The 18,484-nt window shown below is 54.9% G+C and overlaps 1 protein-coding gene across 5 annotated transcripts in view; it reads right to left on the bottom strand.

Moving 5' to 3' along the window:
• Positions 1 to 18,484, bottom strand: part of LOC144799661 (blastomere cadherin-like) — a 717,354-nt gene that overhangs the window by 96,391 nt on the left and 602,479 nt on the right. The gene's annotated exons all lie outside the window — the stretch shown is intronic.

Raw genomic sequence — 18,484 nt, 5'->3', positions numbered from 1 at the left:
ACCACACACACACCACAACCACACCCATACAAACAACCACACCCACAACCACACACAAACACACACACACACATAACCACACACACACACACAACCAAACCCACACACACAACCACACACACACAACCACACATAACCACAACCACACCACACCCACAACCACACCCACAACCACACACACACCAACACACACAGCCATACCCACAACCACACCCAACCACACCCACACAACCACACACACAACCACACACAACCACACCCACCCACAACCACACACAACCACAACCACAGACACACAACCATGCACCACACACAACCACACCCACACACCACACACACACCCACAAACACACCCACACCCTCACAGACAATCACAACCTCACACACAGCCACTTACAACCCCACACACAGCCACACACAACCCCCCACATACACAACCACACCCACACACAACCACAATCACACTCAACCACAACCACACTCAACCACAACCACACCCAACCACACCCACAACCACACACACAACCAAACTCACACACACAACCACACCCACACACACACAACCACACCCACAACCACACACAATCACACCCACAACCACACCCAACCACACACAAAACCACACCCACAACCACACCCACACACCCACACAACCACACCCACACCACACACAACCACAACCACAACCACACACACAATCATGCATCACTCACAACCACACACACACAACCACACCCACACACAACCACACACAACCACACTCAACCACAACCACATCCAACCACACACAACCACAACCACACCCAACCACAGACACACAACCATGCACCACACACAACCACACCCACACACCACACACACACCCACAAACACACCCACACCCTCACAGATAACCACAACCTCACACACAGCCACTTACAACCCCACACACAGCCACACACAACCCCCCACACACAACCACACCCACACACAACCACAGTCACACTCAACCACAACCACACTCAACCACAACCACACCCATACACACAACCACACCCACAACCACACACACAACCACACCCACATACACACAACCACACCCACAACCACACACAATCACACCCATAACCACACCCAACCACACACACAACCACACCCACAACCACACACACACACACACACACACACACAACCACACCCACACCACACACAACCACAACCACACACACATTCATGCATCACACACAACCACACACACAACCACAACCACACACCACACCCACACCCACAACCACACCCACACACAACCACACACAACCACACTCAACCACACACAACCATGCACCACACACAACCACACACACAACCACACAAACACCCACAAACACACACACACACACCACACACACACAACCACACACATAACCACACACACACAACCACATAGAAACACAACCACACCCACACCCAACCACACACACACATAACCACACACACACACAGACAACCAAACCCACACACACAACCACACCACACATAACCACAACCACACCACACCCACAACCACACCCACAACCACACACACACCAACACACACAACCACACCCACAACCACACCCAACCACACCCACAAAACCACACACACAACCACACACAATCACACCCACCCACAACCACACACAACCACAACCACACCCAACCACAGACACACAACCATGCACCACACACAACCACACCCACACACCACACACACAAACACACCCACACCCTCACAGACAACCACAACCTCACACACAGCCACTAACAACCCCACACACAGCCACACACAAACCCCCACACACACAACCACACCCACACACAACCACAATCACACTCAACCACAACCACACTCAACCACAACCACACCCAACCACACCCACAACCACACCCATACACACAACCACACCTACAACCACACACACAACCAAACTCACACACACAACCACACCCACCCACACACAACCACACCCACAACCACACACAATCACACCCACAACCACATCCAACCACACACACAACCACACCCACAACCACACACACACACCCAACCACACCCACACCACACACAACCACAACCACACACACAATCACGCATCACACACACAACCACAACCACACCACACACACACACCCACCCACCCACAACCACACCCACACACAACCACACACAACCACACTCAACCACACACACAACCATGCACCACACACAACCACACACACAACCACACTCAACCACACACACACACACACACCACACACACAACCAGGCACATAAGCACACACACACAACCACATAGAAACACAACCACACCCACACCCAACCACACACACAACCACACCCACACAACCACACACACACACCACACCCACACAACCACACCTAACCACACACACACAACCACACACACAATCACACACCACACACAACCACACACACACACCACATACACATACCCACAACCACACCCACAACCACACCCACAAACACACCCACAACCACACACACACACAACCACACCCACACACAACCACACACAACCACACTCAACCACAACCACACCCACCCACACACACAATCACACACCACACACAACCACACACACACCTACAACCACACATACACCACATACACAACCACACACAACCAAACACACAACCACACCCACAACCACAACCACACACCCACAACCACACACAACCTAACACACAACCACACCCACTAACAACCACACACAACCACAACCACACTACCACACACACAACCACGCACCACACAAACAATCACACACACACATACAACCCACACACACACATCAACACCCACACACACACACCAAGACACACACAACCACACACACAACCACATACCCACAACCACACACAACCACACACAACCACACACACACCACACCCACACAGAATCACACAACCACACACACCACACACACAACCATACACATAACCACAACCACACAACCAACCACACACGCACACAACCCCACACACAATCACACACATATACAACCACATACACAACCACACACCACCACAAATACACACAACCACACACACAACCACACACAACCATGACACACACAAACACAACCACACACACAACCACACATACACACCACACACAACCACACACAACTACACACACAACCACAACCACACAAAACCACACACACAACCACAACCACACTCAACCACACACACAACTACGCACCACACAACCACACACAACCACACACACACCCACAACCACACACACCACACACACAACCACACACACACAACCACACACACACACCCACACACACAAACACAACCACACACAACCACACACACAACCACACCCACACAACCATACACACACACCACACACAACCACACCTAACCACACACACACAACCACACACACAACCACACACCACACACAACCACACACACACACCACACACCCACAAACACCCACACCCACAACCACACACACAACCACAACCACACACAACCACACCCACACACAACCACACTCAACCACAACCACTCCCAACCACACACACAATCACACACCACACACAACCACACACACACCCACAACCACACACACACCTCACACACACACAACCAAACACACACAACCACACCCACAACCACAACCACACACCAACACACACAACCACACCCACAACCACACCCACACAACCACACACACAACCACACCCAACCACACCCACACAACCACACACACAACCACACACAACCACAGACACACAACCATGCACCACACACAACCACACCCACACACCACACACACACCCACAAACACACCCACACCCTCACAGACAACCACAACCTCACACACAGCCACTTACAACCCCACACACAGCCACACACAAACCCCCACACACACAACCACACCCACACACAACCACAGTCACACTCAACCACAACCACAACCACACTCAACCACAACCACACCCAACCACACCCACAACCACACCCATACACACAACCACACCTACAACCACACACACAACCAAACTCACACACACAACCACACCCACACAACCACACACACAACCACACACAATCACACCCACAACCACATCCAACCACACACACAACCACACCCACAAGCACACACACACACCCAACCACACCCACACCACACACAACCACAACCACACACACAATCACGCATCACACACAACCACACACACAACCACAACCACACACCACACACACACGCACAACCACACCCACACACAACCACACACAACCACTCAACCACACACACAACTATGCACCACACACAACCACACACACAACCACACACACACCCACAACCACACACACACCACACACAACCACGCACATAACCACACATACACAACCACATAGAAACACAACCACACCCACACCCAACCACACACACAACCACACCCACACAACCACACACACACACCACACCCACACAACCACACTGTTGGAAAGGCGACCCCAGGGGAGACAGAAGGTGTCTGACTGTCCGCCCGAGACCCACCTCTCTTTTGGGAATAGGCCGAGCGCCGTAGGGAGGCCTCCTTGGCGAGGCTTCTCTCCTACAATCGTAACAGCAGAGCAATCACACTACTTACAGATAGACACCACACAGGAAGGATATTCACAAGAATCTTTATATAAGTAATCAAAGCAAGTTCTCGGCAGGATAGCGGGCAAGGATCGAGGGATCCGTAAAGTCGTGGTCTCGGGGAGAGGGTTTAGCGGGACAGTCTTGGCACCCACTGGTGCGTGGATAGTTCAAGGGTCAGGCCGCGACAGCGTCAGCAGGGCCTCGAAGATCGTTCAGCTTGGTCAGGCCGCGACAGCGTCAGCAGGGCCTCGAAGGTAGTTCACCTTGGTCAGGCCGTGACAGCGTCAGCAGGGCCTCGAAGGTGGTTCAGCTTGGTCAGGCCGCGACAGCGTCAGCAGGGCCTCGAAGATAGTTCAGCTTGGTCAGGCCGCGACAGCGTCAGCAGGGCCTCGAAGATAGTTCAGCTTGGTCAGGCCGCGACAGCGTCAGCAGGGCCTCGAAGGTGGTTCAAGCGTTCGGATCAGGATCAGCCGCGACGAGGTCAGCAGGGCTTCGACTCCAGATACAACTGCCGTCCTAATCCAGGGCTGGCCCAGATATAGGACTGGAGGGCTTTGATGTCCGGACCCTCGCGCCTGGGGGTCAGAGGTGCCGGGATGAAGGTGTCCAGACACCCAGCAGGGGGGCGGAGCCAGCGCCCAGGGAGTCTGGAGAGCGATCGATACCAGGCGTCCGGGGGCGGCTGGAGGCCCATCGAAACTCTCCTCCTCCGGGATCTTGTCGAGTGGCCACTTTACCACCTAGGAGGATCTTGGTGCCTCAATGTCGGGGCTTCGCTGGGGCCGGGGCCCGGGACGGCTGCGGCCACGTGTTCGGGTCGTGATGGCCCCAAGATGGAGTCGGGCCGGAAAGGGTGGCCTGGTCAGGTTGCCAGGCTGGCAGCGTTGGCGAGCAGGTTCCGCCGGGGTACCAGGGAGGGGGCGAGTTGTAGGTGGCCGGGGAGGCTGCTTTCGCCGATGGTTCGTGAATGTGCGTGTCAGGGGGGTCGATAGTAGGTAAATGGAGGGCCGATGTCGTCCTGGGCCCTCCATGCGGAAGGGGTCGGACCACGCCACGAGGCCGTGTCCAACACACGTCCCCTCCAGCTGAAGGTGGGGAGAGTCACCCATCTTCCTGGGGGCTCTCTTCGTCGAGGCGGAAAAACCGGGACAGGCCATCAGCGTTGGCGTGGTCGCTGCCAGGGCGATGCTCCACGGTGAAATCCATGCCTTGGAGGGAGATGGACCATCGCAACAGTTTCGGATTTTCGCCACGCATGTGCATCAGCCACCTTAGGGGCCGGTGGTCAGTCTGCACCCGGAAGTGGGTGCCGAAGAGGTAGGGCCTGAGTTTCTTGAGGGCCCACACGACAGCGAAGGCCTCTCTCTCGATGGTGCTCCATCGCTGTTCTCGGGCCAGCAGCCGCCGGCTGATGAAGGCCACAGGATGGTCAGTTCCCTCGGAGTCAAGTTGCGACAAGACCGCCCCGATGCCGTGTTCCGAGGCGTCGGTCTGGACTACAAACTCTCGGCTGTAGTCGGGGGCCTGGAGCACGGGGGCGGTACACATGGCTGCTTTCAAGGTCTCGAAGGCCACCTGACACGCGGGTGTCCACTGCACTTTCTGTGGCCGGTTCTTCGAGGTCAGTTCCGTGAGGGGCCCCACAATGCTCCCATAGTTCTTGATAAAACGCCGATAGTACCCAGTGAGCCCCAGGAAGGCTCGGACGGCGGTCTGGTTGACCGGGGGCTCCCAGGCTACGATGGCGTCGATCTTGGGTTGGAGGGGAGCCACTTGGCCGCTCCCCACTTGGTGTCCCAGATAGGTCACGGACCCTTGGCCGACCTGGCATTTGCTGGCCTTCACAGTTAGCCCGGCCCGGCGGAGGGCTGTCAGGACTTCCCAGAGGTGTTTCAGGTGCTCGGCCCAGTGGAGGCTGTAGATCGCAATGTCGTCTAGGTAGGCGGCACTGAATTCTTCTAGCCCCGCCAGTACTTTGTTTACTAGTCTCTGGAAGGTGGCCGGGGCGTTTTTCATGCCGAAGGGCATCACTTTGAACTGGAAGTGGCCGTCGGGTGTGGAGAAGGCTGATCGCTCCTGGGTGCCAGGGGTGAGGCCGATCTGCCAATACCCGGCGGTGAGGTCGAAGGTACTGAGGTACTTGGCGGCTCCCAGGCGGTCGATTAGTTCGTCGGCCCGGGGGATGGGATGTGCGTCGGTTCTGGTAACAGCATTCAGTCCCCGGTAGTCGACGCAGAACCGGAGTTCTGGCGGGGTGCCAGGTGCGGCGGCCTTGGGGACCAGGACAACTGGGCTGGCCTAGGGACTGTCGGAGGGTTCGACCACCCCCAGGGCCAGCATCTTGGTAACTTCCGTCTGGATGCAGGCCCGAACTCGGTCGGGGACCCGGTAGGCCCGGTGTCGTACTGGCTGACTGTCCCCGGTGTCGACATCGTGGACACACCATTGGGTAACCCCGGGGGTGAGGGAGAACAGATCTGTGAATTGTCCCAACAGTTCTTGGCAGTCTCGGCGCTGTGCGGGGGTCAGGTCGGGGGAGAGAGAGATCCCTTCGACGGAGCCGTCCTTCTCAGTGCACTTTAGGAGGTCGGGCAAGGGCTCGGAGTCGTCTTCGGTCCCATCGTCGGTAGCTAGCAGCAGGCTCAGTTCTGTGCGGGCGAAATGAGGTTTGAGCCGGTTGGAGTGCATAACCCGGAGGGGGTTCCGAGGAGACTCCAGGTCCACGAGGTACGTGACGGGGCTCTTGCGCTCGATCACCTTGAAGGGCCCCGACCATTTGTCCTGGAGGGCACATGGTTCGACCGGGGACATGACCCAGACCCGCTGGCCCGGCTCGAACTCGATGGAGGAGGAGTTCTGGTCATACCAGCGTTTCATGTCCTCCTGACTGGCCTCCAGGTTGGCCTCCGCAAGGGCCCGGAACTTCCGAGTCTGGTTTCGGAGGGTCAGGAGGTACCGGTAGACATCCGGTGGTGCGTCTTGGACTGTAGTTCCCAGCCTTCTTTGACCAGGCTGAGCGGACCTCGGACAGGGTCTCCGTACAAGAGTTCAAAGGGGCTGAACCCCAGGGATTTCTGTGGTACCTCCCGATAGGCAAACAGGAGGCAGGGCAGCAGGACATCCCATTTGCGTCGTAGTGGCTCTTCTAGGCCCTGGATCATCCCCTTGAGTGTCCGGTTGAACCGCTCCACAAGTCCATTCCCTTGGGGGTGATACGGGGTGGTGAACTTATATGTGACCCCGCACTGTTGCCACAGGGACCGCATATACTTTGATATAAAGTTTGTGCCCCGATCGCTCACGACCTCTCGGGGGAATCCTACTCGGGAGAAGATCCCCATCAGAGCTCGCCCCACCACGGGAGCGGTGATGGTTCTGAGGGGGACGGCCTCAGGATAGCGGGTGGCGTGGTCCACCAGGACAAGTATGAAGTGATGCCCTTGCGAGGTTTGAGGGTCCAGGGGCACCGCAATGTCTATTCCCACCCGCTCGAAGGGGGTGGTCACTACTGGAAAAGGTTGGAGCGGGGCCTTCACCTTCCCCCTGCTCTTTCCGCTGGCTTGGCATGTCGGGCAGGTGCGACAGTGGTTATGTACATCGTTGCGCATTTTGGGCCAGTAAAAATGGATCACCAGGCGCCTGTAAGTTTTGTCCTGCCCCAGGTGCCCGGCGAGGGGCACATCGTGCGCCAGGTTCAAAAGGAAGTCTCTGAATCGCATGGGAACCACTAGCACTCGGCTGGCCCCCAGCTCGGCAATTTTCTGTTCACTGTATAGGAGGTCGTGGTCCCAGTAGACCCAGTGGGACCCTGAGGTGTCCCCGGTAGCTTGGGCAGCGGCTTGTTGGCGGGTCCCCTCGAGGGAAGGGCAGGTCTTCTGTTCCTGCCGAAACTGTTCTCGGGTGGGACCACCCTCTTGGCGCCATTGGGCGAGTTCGGGGATGTCGCTGAGCTCGTGGGGGTTCCGGGCTCCGATGGCCTGGTCTCGGAGTCGCATTCTTCATGGATGGCAGGGGGTGGTGGTTCGGGCCACTCCGGCTCTTCCGTCGGGGCGGCCTCGGTCGCTGCCGGGGCTCGGGCCGCCATAGATCGGGTCGTCGCACAGACCCACTCTGGTAGTCCCATCATTCCTAGGTGCTCTCTCCGCTCGACTTGGGCCCAGGGAGAGCTCTCGAGGTCGTTCCCAAGGAGGCAGTCCACGGGGGCGTCGTCCTGGACGGTCACCTTGAGGGTGCCCGATACTCCCCCCCATTCGAAGGGAATTCGGGCCAGCTGGCATAGAGTTTCGGAGTTGTCGGCGGCCCTCACGGGGCATCGTACGTTCGGGATGATCTGTTCGGGGGTCACCAAGTGGCAGCGGACGGCCGTCACACTGGCTCCTGTGTCTCGGAGGGCTTCGGTCCGTCGTCCATTGATGTGTACCCACTGACGGTATTTTCGAGTGTTGCTCGGTAGCGGGGCCTGGGGGACCTGGTCTCTATTGCCCAGGCAGGCTAGGGCCATGGCGGCCGGTTCATACTCGGTTTGATCGTCCTCGTAGACCTCTACGTCTTCTTCTCCCTCCTCTCCCAGGGCTGCAGCAGCGAACTGGCGGGTCGGCGGCCCAGTGGTGCCGGGACGCTGGTTCATGGGGCAGAGGGGGTCACTGGCATAGTGACCGGTCCGCTGGCATCTGTGGCAAGTAATGTTCGGGTGGGGCCCCGGCCGTGCTGGGGGGGTCCCTCCTCTGATCAGGGATGGCGAAGGGTTATTCGGGGGGGACCCCTGAGGGGGGCCCCGGCCCGGGGCCGGCGGGAAGCTTCGGCTCTGGGTCTGTCCTCCTCCGCCTCCACGCTGGCGGGGGTGCCCCCGGCCGCTCTGCCCTGTTTCTCCTATCGGTGTCTGGGGGACCCGGGTGCTTACCCATCGATCCGCTTCGACGGCGAGTTTCCGGGGCTCGGTTAGCTTGCTGTCGAGTAGATGCTGTCTGAGCTCGACAAAGCAGTTGTTGGAGAGGTGCTCCCAAACGATGAGGTCGAACAGCTGCTCGTAGGTGGACACTTTGCTGCCCTTTATCCATCCTTCCAGGGCCCTGCTATAAAAGTTCACGTACTCGACCCACGTGGTACCGGGGATTTTCTTGCAGTCTCTGAATCTCTGCCGGTACATCTCGGGGGTGAGGCCATACCGGACGAGCAGGGCGTCCTTCATGTGGTCATAGGCGGACATTACTTCGTCGGCCAGCTCCAGCAGGGTGTCTCTTCCTTCGCTGACAAATCTCCCCCATAAGCCGGCACCCCAGTCTTTTCGCGGAATGCGGTGCGCGGTCATGGCAACTTCGTACGCCTTGAACCATTGCTGGATATCGTCATTCTTGTAGTACTCCTTGACGATATCCTTCGGGATGTGGACCTTTGGGTCGGCAGGAGGTGGAGGGTTCCGGGCTACCGCGGCGCCAGCCTCTTCGATTTTGGCTTTGATCTCTAGTTCTTTGAGGCCACGCTCGTGTTCGTATGCGAGTTTTTTCTCTTCCAATTCTCTTTGCCTCCGCCTTTCTTCCAGATCTCCCTCTAATCGCAGTTGTTCAAGGGCCATTTTCTTTTCTGCTAATTGGAGTTCTCCGTCCAGCCGGAGTCGGGCGAGCTCTAGTTCATGGAGCCGACTCCTCTCTCGCTCCCGGGCGTCTTCGTGGGAGAGGCCCGGGTCCCTGTTGGCGGTTCTTTCCTCTATGGGGGCTATGACGGTACTCACGGGTACTTCTCGGACAATGTCATCGTTCGTTTGGGGTGGGGTCTCTCTGGTCTCCACCCAGGTTTGCAGCGCTTCTTTGAAATCGTCCTTTGTGCTTAGTCCGGTGGTAGCGATACCCAAGTCTTTGCAAAATTGTTTAAGTTCTTTATGGGTATACTCCTCTAACAGATCTTTCTGGAATTCTGCGGTAGTTCCGGCTTCCTTAGTAGTCATCGTGGCTGTGGGTCTCTGTCAGTAGTGACGTGTTACTCGCTGTACGATTTGCGCGGGCTCGGATCCCGTCGCTTGCCACCAATGTTGGAAAGGCGACCCCAGGGGAGACAGAAGGTGTCTGACTGTCCGCCCCGAGACCCACCTCTCTTTTGGGAATAGGCCGAGCGCCGTAGGGAGGCCTCCTTGGCGAGGCTTCTCTCCTACAATCGTAACAGCAGAGCAATCACACTACCTACAGATAGACACCACACAGGAAGGATATTCACAAGAATCTTTATATAAGTAATCAAAGCAAGTTCTCGGCAGGATAGCGGGCAAGGATCGAGGGATCCGTAAAGTCGTGGTCTCGGGGAGAGGGGGTAGCAGGACAGTCTTGGCACCCACTGGTGCGTGGATAGTTCAAGGGTCAGGCCGCGACAGCGTCAGCAGGGCCTCGAAGATCGTTCAGCTTGGTCAGGCCGCGACAGCGTCAGCAGGGCCTCGAAGGTAGTTCAGCTTGGTCAGGCCGCGACAGCGTCAGCAGGGCCTCGAAGGTGGTTGAGCTTGGTCAGGCCGCGACAGCGTCAGCAGGGCCTCGAAGATAGTTCAGCTTGGTCAGGCCGCGACAGCGTCAGCAGGGCCTCGAAGATAGTTCAGCTTGGTCAGGCCGCGACAGCGTCAGCAGGGCCTCGAAGATAGTTCAGCTTGGTCAGGCCGCGACAGCGTCAGCAGGGCCTCGAAGGTGGTTCAAGAGTTCGGATCAGGATCAGCCGCGACGAGGTCAGCAGGGCTTCGACTCCAGATACAACTGCCGTCCTAATCCAGGGCTGGCCCAGATATAGGACTGGAGGGCTTTGATGTCCGGACCCTCGCGCCTGGGGGTCAGAGGTGCCGGGATGAAGGTGTCCAGACACCCAGCAGGGGGGCGGAGCCAGCGCCCAGGGAGTCTGGAGAGCGATCGATACCAGGCGTCCGGGGGCGGCTGGAGGCCCATCGAAACTCTCCTCCTTCGGGATCTTGTCGAGTGGCCACTTTACCACCTAGGAGGATCTTGGTGCCTCAATGTCGGGGCTTCGCTGGGGCCGGGGCCCGGGACGGCTGCGGCCACGTGTTCGGGTCGTGATGGCCCCAAGATGGAGTCGGGCCGGAAAGGGTGGCCTGGTCAGGTTGCCAGGCTGGCAGCGTTGGCGAGCAGGTTCCGCCGGGGTACCAGGGAGGGGGCGAGTTGTAGGTGGCCGGGGAGGCTGCTCTCGCCGATGGTTCGTGAATGTGCGTGTCAGGGGGGTCGATAGTAGGTAAATGGAGGGCCGATGTCGTCCTGGGCCCTCCATGCGGAAGGGGTCGGACCACGCCACGAGGCCGTGTCCAACACACACCTAACCACACACACACAACCACACACACAATCACACACCACACACAACCACACACACACACACACACCACATATACACACCTACAACCACACCCACAACCACACCCACAAACACACCCACAACCACACACACACACAACCACACCCACTCACAACCACACTCAACCACAACCACACCCAACCACACACACAATCACACACCACACACAACCACACACACACCCACAACCACACACACACCACACACACAACCACACACAACCAAACACACAACCACACACTCAACCACAACCACACACAACCACACACACACTCACACACCACACACAACCACACCCACAACCACACACACACCACACACACAACCACACACAACCAAACACACAACCACACCCACAACCACAACCACACACCCACAACCACACACAACCTAACACACAACCACACTCACTAACAACCACACACAACCACAACCACACTACCACACACACAACCACGCACCACACAAACAACCACACACACACATACAACCCACACACACACACAACCACACACACATCAACACCCACACACACACAACCACACACACACAACCACACACACAACCACACACCCACAACCACACACAACCACACCCACACAACCACACCCACACAGAATCACACAACCACACACACAACCACACACATAACCACAACCACACAACCAACCACACACGCACACAACCCCACACACAACCACACACATATACAACCACACACAACCACATACACAACCACACACCACCACAACTACACACACAACCACACACAACCATGACACACACAAACACAGCCACACACACAACCACACATACACACCACACACAACCACACACAACTACACACACAACCACAACCACACACACACAAAACCACACACACACACAACCACACACAACCACAACCACACTCAACCACACACACAACTACGCACCACACAACCACACACAACCACACACACACCCACAACCACACACACCACACACACAACCACACACACAACCACACACACACAACCACACACAAACACAACCACACACAACCACACACACACACCACACACAACCACACCTAACCACACACACACAACCACACACACAACCACGCACCACACACAACCACACACACACACACACCACACACCCACAAACACCCACAACCACACACACAACCACAACCACACACAACCACACCCACACACAACCACACTCAACCACAACCACTCCCAACCACACACACAATCACACACCACACACAACCACACACACACCCACAACCACACACACACACACCACACACACACACAACCAAACACACACAACCACACCCACAACCACACACCCACAACCACACACAACCTCACACACAAGCACACCCACAAACAACCACACACAACCACAACCACACACAACCACACTACCACACACACAACCACGCACCACACAAACAACCACACACACAAATCCACACCCCCACACACAACCACACACACACACACACAACCACAACCACACACACAACCACACACCCACAACCTCACACAACCGCACGCAACCTCACACACACAACCACAGCCACACAGAATCACACAACCACACACCACACACACAACCACACACCACACACACAACCACACACATAACCACAACCACACAACCAACCACACACGCACACAACCCCACACACACAACCACACACAGATACAACCACACACACAACCACAGACAACCACAACTACACACACAACCACACACAAAACCACGACACACACAACCACACACACACACAAACACAACCACACACACAACCACACATACACACCACACACAACCACACACAACTGCACACCCAACTACAACCACACACACACAAAATCACACACACACACACAACCACACACACCACACAACCACACACAACCACATGCAACACACACAACACACACAACCACATACAACTACACACACACAGCCATGCACACAACCACACCACACACACCACATACATACAACCACACCCACACCCACAACCGCACAACCACACACACAATCACAACCACACAACCACACAACCACACACACAACCACACACACAGGCACACACACAACCACACAACCACACACACACCACACACACACAACCACACCCACAACCACCCACAACCACAACCACACACACAACCACACATACAACCACACACAACCACACACACAACCACACACACAACCACGCACACAACCATACACACACCACGCCCACACCCACACCCACAACCACCACACAAACTACACACACAACCACACACAGCCACACACAACCACACACACAACCACAACCACACACACAACCACACCCAACCACAAACACACACACCACACACAACCACACACAACCACAACTACACACATCCACACACAACCACACACACAACCACAAATCACACACAGCCACACACACACAACCACACACACACACAAACACACACAGCCACAACTCCATACATAATCACACACAATGACAACCATACACACACAACCACACACACAACCACACACAACCACAACTGCACACACAACCACAAACACACAACCACGCACACAACCACACATACACACCACACCCACAACTACACACAACCACACACAACCACACACACACACAACCACAACTACACACAACCACACACACCCACACACACAACCACATCCACACCACACACACACACACCCACAACCACACACACATACACAACCACACCCAAGCACACCCACAACCACACATGCACACAACCACACACAACCACACACAACCACACACACAACCACACACAAACACACACACAACCACAACCACACCCAACTACAACCACACACAACCACACACACACAACCACACACACAACCACAACCACACACACAACCACTCCCACAACCACACACACAACTACAACCACACACACAACCCCACCCAACCACACACACACAACCAACCACTCACACACAACCACACACACACAACCACACACACCCACCCCCGCCCACTTACTGCCTATCAGCCTCCTCTCAGCCAGGTAGCGCGATTGCGATCAGTTTTACTTTCAACCGATCAGTTTCACTTTCAAAACTGCTGTGTTCGCCATGAAAGTGTTCGCGTTTCTAGTTTTATTCAGCATTCACTCTTGTTTCCTAGTGCTTGACAATCCAATCTCTACAATATTTAAGCAGCCTGCACGTCTCCTGTCAGCCATACCACTCCATGCATTTTCTCCGATCCACATAGATATCAGTGGTACAGACAAAGGTAACCAGGTTTCTTATCCTTCCTTCAAGCAATAACCAGAATGCTAAACTGCATTCGTGCCCCACTTAGCTTTAAACAGCAAACAGTTATTCTAATCGGTTTGTTTCACAGAGGTTGTGTTTTAGGAGAAGGGCAGTGGCACTCGAATGGCACTATACGCTAGTGTGTCCAAAAGAGTTGTTTAAAAAAAAAGTTTGATGAAAAATTTACTGTATTGAAAATTCTTATTCCACCAGAATCCGAGTCCTCCACAACACCCTGTTTTTTTGGCTGTTAGCTGTGAAAAAGAGACCAATATTGCTCCCATTTTTATTATTCTGTATCCTCGGTTCAATACTGGCGGGCTTTTTTAACTTGTCTCTAAATCATTGCGAATCTTACCATTACTAATTCAAATTATGTTAGCTTTGGCTTATTTGCAATGCCACTCAATAAGTTGCTGTAACAAGCTGCAAGTCCGCTATGGAAGCCCATTCATTTGCAAATTACTTTCCACATAAGGTTGCAAGACCATAAGGTGGAATTTTCAGGATTTTGAATAGTTTCTTGTTTGAAGATGTTACTCTCTCCTGCGCACCCCACTCCTGTACTAAGGTTACGAGTGACCTGGCACCCGCCTTTCACCAATTGATCCGATCCACCAAGAAATCAGCATTCAAGGATCGACTCGACAACAACGCCCACAACAGCAAAGAACTATTCAACATCGTCAAAGAATTTACCAACCCCACCGCCGGCACCAACGACATCACTCCCTCCCAATTCCTCTGCGACTCTTTATCCTCTTTCTTCCACAACAAAATCGCCGAAATACATAACAGCTTTGAAAACCAGTCCGAAGATCAATCCACTCCACTCACCTCCGAACCAAAACAGCATTCTAACAACCTTTGCGCCTGGAACGCAATCACCACTGAAGACACCATCCGCCTGATGAACTCCATCCACTCAGGCTCACCAACCGACCCATGTCCCCATCACATCTTCAACAAAGCTGACTCCATCATCGCACCCCATCTCCGCGACGTCATCAACTGTTCCTTCAACTCCGCTACCTTCCCGGAAAGCTGGAAACATGCCGAACTCAGCGCCCTTCTGAAGAAACCCACAGCAGACCCCTCTGAGAACTACCGCCCCATCTCACTCCTCCCCTTCCCGGCCAAAGTAATCGAGAAAGCCGTCAATAGTCAACTCGCCGCCTTCCTTGAATCCAACAACTCCCTCGACCCATCACAGTCCGGATTCCGAGCCAAACACAGCACCGAAACCGCCCTCATCGCAGCTACAGATGACATCCGAATGCTACTGGACAACGGAGAAACAGTTGCCCTCATCCTACTTGACCTCTCGCCGCCTTCGACACAGTCTGTCATAGCACCCTCATACAACGCCTCAACGACACTGGAATACAAGGTAAAGCTCTGGACTGGATCATCTCGTTCCTCGCCGGAAGAACCCAGAGAGTCCGCCTCCCCCCTTTCAGAGCAGAGGCCACCGAAGTCATCTGCGGCGTACCACAAGGATCATCTCTCAGTCCCACCCTCTTCAACGTTTACATGAGTCCCCTCGCATCCATCGCGCGACAACACAACCTCAACATCATCTCCTACGCAGACGACACCCAGCTGATCCTCTCCCTCACAAAAGACCCAAACACCGCCAAAACCAATCTACACGAAGGAATGAAAGAAGTAGCTGAATGGATGAAGAACAGCTGTTTAAAACTAAACTCGGACAAAACGGAAGTCCTCATTTTAGGACCATCCCCCTCTTCCTGGGACGACTCATGGTGGCCACCGGCCCTGGGTACAGCACCCATACCTACAGACCACGCACGTAACTAGGTTTCATCCTAGACTCCTCCCTCTCGATGACCAGACAAGTCAACGCCGTCTCATCTTCATGCTTCAACATCCTACGCTTGCTCAAAAAAAAATTCCGTTGTATCCCCACTGAAACAAGAAAGACAGTCACCCACGCACTGGTCACTAGCCGATTGGATTATGGAAATACCCTTTACGACGGAACCACAGCCAAACTACAGAAAAAACTGCAACGCATCCAAAATGCCTCAGCCAGACTCATACTGGACATCCCCCGTCAAGCTCACATTTCCGATCATCTGAAAGACCTCCACTGGCTCCCCGTCAACAAGAGAATAACGTTCCGTCTCCTCACCCACGCACACAAGGCCCTCTACGACCTAGGACCCAAATGCCTCAACACAAGACTGTCCTTCTACACACCCACCCGCCAACTACGATCATCCAATCAAGCCCTCGCCGCAATTCCGCGCATCCACAGATCCACCATGGGAGGAAGATCCTTCTCTTACTTAGCGGCCAAAACCTGGAATTCCCTCCCCAATCACCTCCGCCTTACACAGAACCACTTCTCCTTCAGAAAGCAGCTTAAAACCTGGCTATTCGATAAGTAATGCACCCACCCTCCCTCAAGCGCCTTGAGACCCTCTGGGTGAGTAGTGCGCTATACAAATTCTTGAACTTGAACTTGAGGTTCTTGCATCCACCCAAGTCTGGCCTGGCACTGGTGCTTCCCAGCCTGGCACACACCGGGTGATGATCTCTGCACCTGCTTCTAGACCCCAGCTCACTACTGTTTGCAGTCTGTCACTCACCCCTCATCTCCCTGGCACTCATCCTTCACACCTTAGGCCTGGCAGTCACCCCACGCACCCGGCACTCACCCTTCTCCCTCTCTGGAACTCAGCATTGACTCTCTGTGACACTCACCCTCGACCCTCTTGGTACTCATACTTCCTCTCCCTGGCACATATCCTTCACCTCCCTGACACTCACCCATGTCCCACCTGGCATTCACTACTCGCCCCCTTGGCACTCAACCTTCACCTCCGTGGCACTAGCCCTTCATGCTAATGAAGGGGGAGCTCAGTCGACTTCCATCGCCTGGTGATTAGACGTTTAGCTGTCAGTAGCCCTTGGTCAATTAATCGGGAGGTGACCCTCTGCCCCTTTCTTGTAGTGGTCCAGTCTACAATATGTGTTATGTATAATTGAGTGTCAGGGGTACTCGGTCAGTGAGCTCCATTACTCATCATATATCAACAGAGGCTAGGTTGCCCATAATTTCAGCCAAGGATGTTACCACGCTTGCGCGTTTTGTTACATTTCTGGGCATATTCTAGCTCCTAAAGGGTGTGTGTGGGAAGGAGT

Source organism: Lissotriton helveticus, chromosome 12 (assembly GCF_964261635.1).
Source record: "Lissotriton helveticus chromosome 12, aLisHel1.1, whole genome shotgun sequence".
Taxonomy (NCBI): Eukaryota; Metazoa; Chordata; class Amphibia; order Caudata; family Salamandridae; genus Lissotriton; species Lissotriton helveticus.
Note: the sequence above shows the minus strand (reverse complement) of the source record. Positions and strands in the feature narration are given on the sequence as shown.